Source organism: Melanerpes formicivorus, unplaced genomic scaffold (genome assembly GCF_026170545.1).
Source record: "Melanerpes formicivorus ecotype bairdi unplaced genomic scaffold, bMelFor1.0.p_v2 SCAF_196, whole genome shotgun sequence".
Classification (NCBI taxonomy): Eukaryota; Metazoa; Chordata; class Aves; order Piciformes; family Picidae; genus Melanerpes; species Melanerpes formicivorus.
Genome location: NW_027142548.1, coordinates 17,501 through 27,500, shown reverse-complemented (window position 1 = coordinate 27,500; position 10,000 = coordinate 17,501).

Sequence of the window (10,000 nt, the reverse complement as noted above, 5' to 3'; positions counted from 1 at the left end):
GAGGAGGTAGACGTGCTCTCCTTCCCAGGAGGTAGACGTGCTCTCCTTCCCGAGGAGGTAGACGTGCTCTCCTTCCCAGGAGGTAGACGTGCTCTCCTTCCCTGGTGGTAGACGTGCTCTCCCTCGGTGAGTAGACGTGCTCTCCCTGAGCTGGCAGGTAGACGTGCTCTCCATGGCGAGGGGGGACTTAGTGCACTGAGCCGTGCGGCAGGAGGTAGACGTGCTCCCCGCGGCCGGGCGGGCACTTAGCGCGCGGAGGCTGGAACCGCGGGGTAGACGTGGTCCCCGGGACGAGGGCCGCCTGGTATCGCCCGCCCGGCCCCCAACCCCCCCCCCCCCCGCGGCGGCGTAAATGAAGAGAGGCAGTCGGCATGAAACCTTCTTTTATTAAGTGCTGTTTTCATCGAGCGTCTTTCATTAAAGGTTGTGTTCTGAAGCAGTCTTTTCTTCAACAGCGCTGTTCTCCGGGGAGAAGGTCTGCCGGCATCTCTAGAAATCTCCCCCCGCCCCTGACCGCCTCCCCCCCCGCCCCCGTTGGCCGGTTTGCGCGGCGCCCCCCCCTCCCGACGTTGCCTCTTGCCGCTACCCCCCGCCCCCCCCCCGCTGCCGGTTTGCGCGGAGCCCCCCCCTCCCGACGTTGCCTCTTGCCGCTACCCCCCGCCCCCCCCCCGCTGCCGGTTTGCGCGGAGCTCCCCCTTCCCGCCGTTGCCTCTTGCCGCTACCCCCCGCCCCCCCCCGCTGCCGGTTTGCGCGGAGCCCCCCCTTCCCGCCGTTGCCTCTTGCCGCTACCCCCCGCCCCCCCCCCGCTGCCGGTTTTGCGCGGAGCCCCCCCCTTCCCGCCGTTGCCTCTTGCCGCTACCCCCGCCCCCCCCCGCTGCCGGTTTGCGCGGAGGCCCCCCTTCCCGACGTTGCCTCTTGCCGCTACCCCCGCCCCCCCCCCGCTGCCGGTTTGCGCGGAGCCCCCCCCTTCCCGCCGTTGCCTCTTGCCGCTACCCCCGCCCCCCCCCCCCGCTGCCGGTTTGCGCGGAGGCCCCCCTTCCCGCCGTTGCCTCTTGCCGTTACCCCCCGCCCCCCCCCCGCTGCCGGTTTGCGCGGAGCGCCCCCGCCTGCCGTTGCCTCTCGCCGCGGCCACCACCGCCCCCTCCACACCCCCCGGGCCCCCGTTACCGGTTTGCGCGGAGCCCCCCCCTCCCGACGTTGCCTCTTGCCGCTGCTGCCACCCCCAGCTCCCCACACCCCCCCGGCTCCCGTTAGCGGTTTGCGCGGAGCCCCCCCCTTCCCGCCGTTGCCTCTTGCCGCTACCCCCGCCCCCCCCCCCCGCTGCCGGTTTGCGCGGAGCCCCCCCCGCCTGCCGTTGCCTCTTGCCGCGGCCGCCACCGCCCCCCCCCACACCCCCCGGCCCCCGTTACCGGTTTGCGCGGAGCCCCCCCCTCCCGACGTTGCCTCTTGCCGCTGCTGCCACCCCCAGCTCCCCACACCCCCCGGCTCCCGTTAGCGGTTTGCGCGGAGCCCCCCCTTCCCCCCTTCGCGGGCTGCCGCTTCCCTCCCGGGCTGCCCGGCTGCTCTCTAACCCCTGCGACCGAGGCGGCGCTGTTAGGGCGGCCGTGCCGGTGCCCCTTGCCGCAGCTAGCCTCTCGCCGCTGCCCCTCCCGTCCGTCGTCCCCCGTCCCCAAAAACTTGCTGCTCTCCACGCTGGAGCCTGCACGGGGGAGGTTGCGCTCCGCTCCTCCGGCCCTAAAGCCGCCCTCGCCCGCCCCCCCCCGGCTTGCCGCTTGGCTCGGCTGCCCGCCCGCCCGCTAATCCCCCCCAACGCCCCCACCCCAAAAACACCCCAGCCCTACCGCATGCCGCTCCCCCCTCTCCCCGCTCTCGCTGACCGCTGCCACCCCCCCCCCACCCCTCCCCCCCGAAACAAACCCCCCAGCCCTACCGCATGCCGCTCCCCCTCTCTCCCTAGCCTGCCCCCCCCCGCCGTCGCTTGCTGCCGCCGCCGCCGCCGCCCGCCGCCGCCGCCGCCGCCGCCGCCGGCGGGACCCGCCTCGGTCTGGTGGCGCGCGCTCGGAGATCCCCGGCTACCCGTCCGTCCGTCCCTCCCTCCCTCCCGCCCCGCCCCGGGGGAGGGCCCGGGGCAGCGCGGGCAGGCGGGGAGCAAAAAAAGGCGCGGGCGCCAAAAAAACGTCGGGGTCCCGGGGTGGCGGAGGGGGGGCGGCGGCGGGGGGCGGCGGCGGGTACACGGCGCCGGGTCCAGGGCGCCGGGTCCAGCCCGTCCCGGGGCGGGGACAGGTGGTGTCGTCCGTCCCCCGCCCCCGTAACCTGCTCTGAAGCATCCGCTTCCCGCCGCGGTTCGCCCTCCACCCCCCCGCCGCACACGCAGCTGCCGCTTCCCGCCGCCTCTGCCCCCCGCCCCGGGATCAACCACCCACCGGGTCCAGCCGGTCCCGGTCCCGGGAACCTGCTCCCGGGGCCAGCCGGAGCCACGCCCCCCTCCTCTGACGCTTCCAGCTGCCGCCTCCCCTCCCACCCCCCCAAACTCACACTGGCCCTCGCCGGCCCGCCCACCCGCCTACCTGCTTGCCCGCCGCCGCTGGGTGGCGTGCCGGACACTCTCGCACACAGGTACACAGACAGGGACACAGGGACACAGGCACTCAGGCACACGGGGACACAGGGACACAGGGACACAGGGACACAGGCACTCAGGCACTCAGGCACTCAGGGACACAGGGACACAGGGACACAGGCACTCAGGCACACAGGGACACAGGTGGCGGGCCGGAGGCCTCTCTCCACTGTGTGGCAGGGGTCCAAGAGCCACCCCAGCCCAACCCAGAGGGTCTTTTGCACCTCTCTAGAGGCCACCCAGAGACCCCAGGCCGCAGCAGAAGCCTCCCCCCGCATGCTCTGCAGGCTTCCGACCCACCCCAGGCCGCACCAGAAGCCTCCCCCGCAAGCTCTGCAGGCTTCCGACCCACCCCAGGCCGCAGCAGAAGCCTCTCCCGCACGCTCTGCAGGCTTCCGACCCACCCCAGGCCGCAGCAGAAGCCTCTCCCGCACGCTCTGCAGGCTTCTCAGCCACCCCAGGCCGCAGCAGAAGCCTCTCCCCGCACGCTCTGCAGGCTTCTCAGCCACCCCAGGCCGCACCAGAAGCCTCTCCCGCACGCTCTGCAGGCTTCTCAGCCACCCCAGGCCGCAGCAGAAGCCTCTCCCGCACGCTCTGCAGGCTTCCGACCCACCCCAGGCCGCAGCAGAAGCCTCTCCCGCACGCTCTGCAGGCTTCTCAGCCACCCCAGGCCGCAGCAGAAGCCTCTCCCGCACGCTCTGCAGGCTTCTCAGCCACCCCAGGCCGCACCAGAAGCCTCTCCCCGCACGCTCTGCAGGCTTCTCAGCCACCCCAGGCCGCAGCAGAAGCCTCTCCCCGCACGCTCTGCAGGCTTCTCAGCCACCCCAGGCCGCACCAGAAGCCTCTCCCCCGCACGCTCTGCAGGCTTCTCAGCCACCCCAGGCCGCAGCAGAAGCCTCTCCCGCACGCTCTGCAGGCTTCTCAGCCACCCCAGGCCGCACCAGAAGCCTCCCCCGCACGCTCTGCAGGCTTCTCAGCCACCCCAGGCCGCACCAGAAGCCTCTCCCCGCACGCTCTGCAGGCTTCTCAGCCCACCCCAGGCCGCACCAGAAGCCTCCCCCGCACGCTCTGCAGGCTTCTCAGCCACCCCAGGCCGCACCAGAAGCCTCTCCCCGCACGCTCTTCAGGCTTCTCAGCCACCCCAGGCCGCACCAGAAGCCTCTCCCGCACGCTCTGCAGGCTTCCGACCCACCCCAGGCCGCAGCAGAAGCCTCTCCCGCACGCTCTGCAGGCTTCTCAGCCACCCCAGGCCGCAGCAGAAGCCTCTCCCCGCACGCTCTGCAGGCTTCTCAGCCACCCCAGGCCGCACCAGAAGCCTCTCCCGCACGCTCTGCAGGCTTCTCAGCCACCCCAGGCCGCACCAGAAGCCTCCCCCCGCACGCTCTGCAGGCTTCTCAGCCACCCCAGGCCGCACCAGAAGCCTCTCCCGCACGCTCTGCAGGCTTCTCAGCCACCCCAGGCCGCAGCCTCCCCCGCACGCTCTGCAGGCTTCTCAGCCACCCCAGGCCGCACCAGAAGCCTCTCCCGCACGCTCTGCAGGCTTCTCAGCCACCCCAGGCCGCACCAGAAGCCTCCCCCGCACGCTCTGCAGGCTTCTCAGCCACCCCAGGCCGCACCAGAAGCCTCCCCCCGCACGCTCTGCAGGCTTCCCACCCACCCCAGGCCGCAGCAGAAGCCTCTCCCGCACGCCCTGCAGGCTTCTCAGCCACCCCAGGCCGCAGCAGAAGCCTCTCCCGCACGCTCTGCAGGCTTCTCAGCCACCCCAGGCCGCAGCAGAAGCCTCTCCCGCACGCTCTGCAGGCTTCTCAGCCACCCCAGGCCGCAGCAGAAGCCTCTCCCGCACGCTCTGCAGGCTTCTCAGCCACCCCAGGCCCCAACAGAAGCCTCTCCCGCACGCTCTGCAGGCTTCTCAGTCACCCCAGGCCGCACCAGAAGCCTCTCCCGCACGCTCTGCAGGCTTCTCAGCCACCCCAGGCCGCAGCAGAAGCCTCCCCCGCACGCTCTGCAGGCTTCTCAGCCACCCCAGGCCCCAACAGAAGCCTCTCCCGCACGCTCTGCAGGCTTCCGACCCACCCCAGGCTGCACCAGAAGCCTCCCCCGCATGCTCTGTAGGCTTCTGACCCACCCCAGGCCCCAACAGAAGCCTCCCCCCGCACGCTCTGCAGGCTTCTCAGCCACCCCAGGCCGCACCAGAAGCCTCCCCCGCACGCTCTGCAGGCTTCCGTCCCACCCCAGGCCGCACCAGAAGCCTCCCCCGCATGCTCTGTAGGCTTCTGACCCACCCCAGGCCCCAACAGAAGCCTCCCCCGCACGCTCTGCAGGCTTCTCAGCCACCCCAGGCCGCACCAGAAGCCTCCCCCGCACGCTCTGCAGGCTTCCGTCCCACCCCAGGCCGCACCAGAAGCCTCCCCCGCATGCTCTGTAGGCTTCTGACCCACCCCAGGCCCCAACAGAAGCCTCCCCCGCACGCTCTGCAGGCTTCTCAGCCACCCCAGGCCCCAACAGAAGCCTCTCCCGCACGCTCTGCAGGCTTCCGACCCACCCCAGGCCGCACCAGAAGCCTCCCCCGCATGCTCTGTAGGCTTCTGACCCACCCCAGGCCGCAGCAGAAGCCTCTCCCGCACGCTCTGCAGGCTTCTCAGCCACCCCAGGCCCCAACAGAAGCCTCTCCCGCACGCTCTGCAGGCTTCCGACCCACCCCAGGCCGCAGCAGAAGCCTCTCCCGCACGCTCTGCAGGCTTCCGACCCACCCCAGGCCGCACCAGAAGCCTCCCCCGCACGCTCTGCAGGCTTCTCAGCCACCCCAGGCCGCACCAGAAGCCTCCCCCCGCACGCTCTGCAGGCTTCTCAGCCACCCCAGGCCGCAGCAGAAGCCTCTCCCGCACGCTCTGCAGGCTTCTCAGCCACCCCAGGCCCCAACAGAAGCCTCTCCCGCACGCTCTGCAGGCTTCCGACCCACCCCAGGCCGCAGCAGAAGCCTCTCCCGCACGCTCTGCAGGCTTCCGTCCCACCCCAGGCCCGCACCAGAAGCCTCCCCCGCACGCTCTGCAGGCTTCTCAGCCACCCCAGGCCGCACCAGAAGCCTCCCCCGCACGCTCTGCAGGCTTCTCAGCCACCCCAGGCCGCAGCAGAAGCCTCCCCCGCACGCTCTGCAGGCTTCTCAGCCACCCCAGGCCGCAGCAGAAGCCTCCCCCGCACGCTCTGCAGGCTTCTCAGCCACCCCAGGCCCCAACAGAAGCCTCTCCCGCACGCTCTGCAGGCTTCCGACCCACCCCAGGCCGCACCAGAAGCCTCCCCCGCATGCTCTGTAGGCTTCTGACCCACCCCGGGCCCCAACAGAAGTCTCCCCCGCACGCTCTGCAGGCTTCTCAGCCACCCCAGGCCGCAGCAGAAGCCTCTCCCGCACGCTCTGCAGGCTTCTCAGCCACCCCAGGCCGCACCAGAAGCCTCTCCCGCACGCTCTGCAGGCTTCTCAGCCACCCCAGGCCGCACCAGAAGCCTCTCCCGCACGCTCTGCAGGCTTCCGACCCACCCCAGGCCGCACCAGAAGCCTCTCCCCGCACGCTCTGCAGGCTTCTCCGCCACCACAGGCCGCACCAGAGGATCTTTTGCACCTCTCTGGACGCCACCCAGAGACTCCAGGCCGCACCAGAGGCCCCCCCCCCCAACCATTTACAGGCTGCAGTGCCAGCCTAGGCCCCGCTGGCAGCCTCCCTTGTCTGCTTTGGAAGGCCTCCCATCCACTCCAGACCTGCCTGGAGGCCTCCCTCGACTGCTCCCCGGGGCCCTCGAAGCCACCCTAGGCCTTTCTGGAGGACCTGCTCGACCGCTCGGGCGGCTTCTGACGCACCCCTCGGCCATCCGGCGCCCAGCAGCTCCCAGGGCCAGGCACCGGCCTCCCCCTCCGGCCGCCCCTGGGGCCGGGGGTGGCTCGGACTCGGCGCCCCCAACGTGTCGTCCCGTCCCCCCCCGCCCCGCACCGCCGAACATTCGCTGCAGCCGAGGGCTTGCCGCTCGACGCCTACCCCACCCGCCCAGCCCCCCGCTGCGGCCCGGCGCTGCCCCGGCCGCTGCGCCCTGCCTCTCATCGCTCCCCCCCACCCGGCAACCGGCCGCCGGGCACGGCAAGTCCCAGGGCAGGGAACAGGTGCTGCCGGGACCCCGTGCTGGCTGCCGGCTTCCCGGGGCTGCCCCGGGCACGGACAGGTCGCCCCCCCGCCCCGGCGAATGTTCACCGAACCGGCTGCCGGCTGCCTTCGAGCACCCCCCGCCCCCCGCCACTATCGTCCCCCCCCGCCCCCCCTCCGCCTCCGCTGCCGCTTCTCCCCGCACCGCCTCCACTGCCTCCCCCCGCCGCCGGCGAACGAGTCGCCGGATCCGTAGGGTGCCGGGAGCCCGAACGGCGAGCGGCTCCGGCTGCTGCCGGGACCCGCGGGGATTCGAGCCGGTCCGGCCGCGGCCGGGACCCCGTGCCGGAAGCCGGCATCCCGGGACGGCCCCGGGACGGCCCCGGTCGCCGGCCGGGTGACGTTCAGCGAAGCGGCTGCCGCCAGTCTTTGGGCCTCCCCCGTGCCGGGGCCGCGGGGATTCGAGCCGGTCCGGCCGCGGCCGGGATCCCGGGCCGGACGATGGCTTCCCGGGCCGGTCCCGGTCGCCTCCCGGGTGACGTTCACCGAAGCGGCTGCCGGCTGTCTTCGAGCCCCCCCCCCCCCCCCCGCCTCCGCTGCCGCTTCTCCCCGCACCCCCTCCACTGCCTCCCCCCGCCGCCGGCGAACGAGTCGCCGGATCTGTAGGGTGCCGGGAGCCCGAACGGCGAGCGGCTCTGGCTGCTGCCGGGACCGCGGGGGATTCGAGCCGCTCCGGCCGCGGCCGGGACCCCGTGCCGGAAGCCGGCATCCCCGGACGGCCCCGGGACGGCCCCGGTCGCCGGCCGGGTGACGTTCACCGAAGTGGCTGACGGCTGTCTTCGAGCCCCCCCCCCCTCCGCCTCCGCTGCCGCTTCTGCCCGCACCCCCTCCACTGCCTCCCCCCGCCGCCGGCGAACGAGTCGGCGGATCCGTAGGGTGCCGGGAGCCCGAACGGCGAGCGGCTCCGGCTGCTGCCGGGACCCGCGGGGATTCGAGCCGGTCCGGCCGCGGCCGGGACCCCGTGCCGGAAGCCGGCATCCCGGGACGGCCCCGGGACGGCCCCGGTCGCCGGCCGGGTGACGTTCAGCGAAGCGGCTGCCGCCAGTCTTTGGGCCTCCCCCGTGCCGGGGCCGCGGGGGCTTCGAGCCGGTCCGGCCGCGGCCGGGATCCGGGGCCGGACGATGGCTTCCCGGGCCGGTCCCGGTCGCCTCCCGGGTGACGTTCACCGAAGCGGCTGCCGGCTGTCTTCGAGCCCCCCCCCCCCCCCCCCTCCGCCTCCGCGGCCCGCTTCTCCCCGCACCCCCCTCTACTGCCTCCCCCCGCCGCCGGCGAACGAGTCGCCGGATCTGTAGGGTGCCGGGAGCCCGAACGGCGAGCGGCTCCGGCTGCTGCCGGGACCGCGGGGATTCGAGCCGGTCCGGCCGCGGCCGGGACCCCCGTGCCGGAAGCCGGCATCCCCGGACAGCCCCGGGACGGCCCCCGGTCGCCGGCCGGGTGACGTTCACCGAAGCGGCTGCCGGCTGTCTTCGAGCCCCCCCCCCACTCCGCCTCCGCTGCCGCTTCTCCCCGCACCCCCTCCACTGCCTCCCCCCCGCCGCCGGCGAACGAGTCGGCGGATCCATACCGTCCCGAGAGCCCGAGGCGGCGGCACCCAGTGCGGGTCCGGCCGAGGCCGGGACCCCGTGCCTGTCGCAGGCTTCCCGGGACGGCCCCGGAACGGCCGCGGTCGCCGGCCGGGTGACGTTCTCCGAAGCGGCTGACGGCTGTCTTCGAGCCCCCCCCCCCCCTCCGCCTCCGCTGCCGCTTCTGCCCGCACCTCCTTCACTGCCTCCCCCCGCCGCCGGCGAACGAGTCGCCGGATCCGTAGGGTGCCGGGAGCCCGAACGGCGAGCGGCTCCGGCTGCTGCCGGGACCGCGGGGATTCGAGCCGCTCCGGCCGCGGCCCGGGACCCCGTGCCGGATGCCGGCATCCCGGGACGGCCCCGGGACGGCCCCGGTCGCCGGCCGGGTGACGTTCAGCGAAGCGGCTGCCGCCAGTCTTTGGGCCTCCCCCGTGCCGGGGCCGCGGGGCTTCGAGTCGGTCCGGCCGCGGCTGGGACCCCGTGCCTGTCGCAGGCTTCCCGGGACGGCCCCGGAACGGCCGCGGTCGCCGGCCGGGTGACGTTCACCGAGGCGACTGCCGGCTGTCTTCGAGCCCCCCCCCCCCCCTGCCGGAGCCGCGGGGATACGAGCCGGTCCGGCCGCGGCCGGGACCCCGTGCCGGAAGCCGGCATCCCGGGACGGCCCCGGGACGGCCCCGATCGCCTCCTGGGTGACGTTCACCGAAGCGGCTGCCGGCTGTCTTCGAGCCCCCCCCCCTCCGCCTCCGCTGCCGCTTCTCCCCGCACCCCCTCCACTGCCTCCCCCCGCCGCCCGCGAACGAGTCGCCGGATCTGTAGGGGGCCGGGAGCCCGAGGCGGCGAGCGGCTCCGGCTGCTGCCGGGACCGCGAGGCTTCGAGCCGGTCCGGCCGCGGCCGGGATCTCGTGCCGAACGTCGTCTTCCCGGGACGGTCCCGGGAGGGCCCCAGTCTCCTCCCGGGTGACGTTCACCGAAGCGGCTGCCGGCTGTCTTCGAGCCCCCACCCCCTGCCGTGGCCGCGGGGATTCGCCCCGGTCCGGCAGCTGACGGTTCCCTGTGTCGGACGCCGGCTTCCCGGGACTGCCCCGGGACAGCCCCGGTCGCCTCCCGGGTGACGTTCACCGAAGCTGCTGCCGCCTGTCTTTGTCCCCCCCCCCCCGTGCTCTCCCTCAGGCGGGAGGTAGACGTGCTCTCCCTCGGCGAGTAGACGTGCTCTCCCTCGGCGAGTAGACGTGCTCTCCCTCGGCGGGTAGACGTGCTCTCCCTCGGCGAGTAGACGTGCTCTCCCTCGGCGAGTAGACGTGCTCTCCCTGGGCGAGTAGACGTGCTCTCCCTCGGCGAGTAGACGTGCTCTCCCTGGGCGAGTAGACGTGCTCTCCCTGGGCGAGTAGACGTGCTCTCCCTGGGCGAGTAGACGTGCTCTCCCTGGGCGAGTAGACGTGCTCTCCCTGGGCGAGTAGACGTGCTCTCCCTGGGCGAGTAGACGTGCTCTCCCTGGGCGAGTAGACGTGCTCTCCCTGGGCGAGTAGACGTGCTCTCCCTCGGCGAGTAGACGTGCTCTCCCTGGGCGAGTAGACGTGCTCTCCCTCGGCGAGTAGACGTGCTCTCCCTCGGCGAGTAGACGTGCTCTCCCT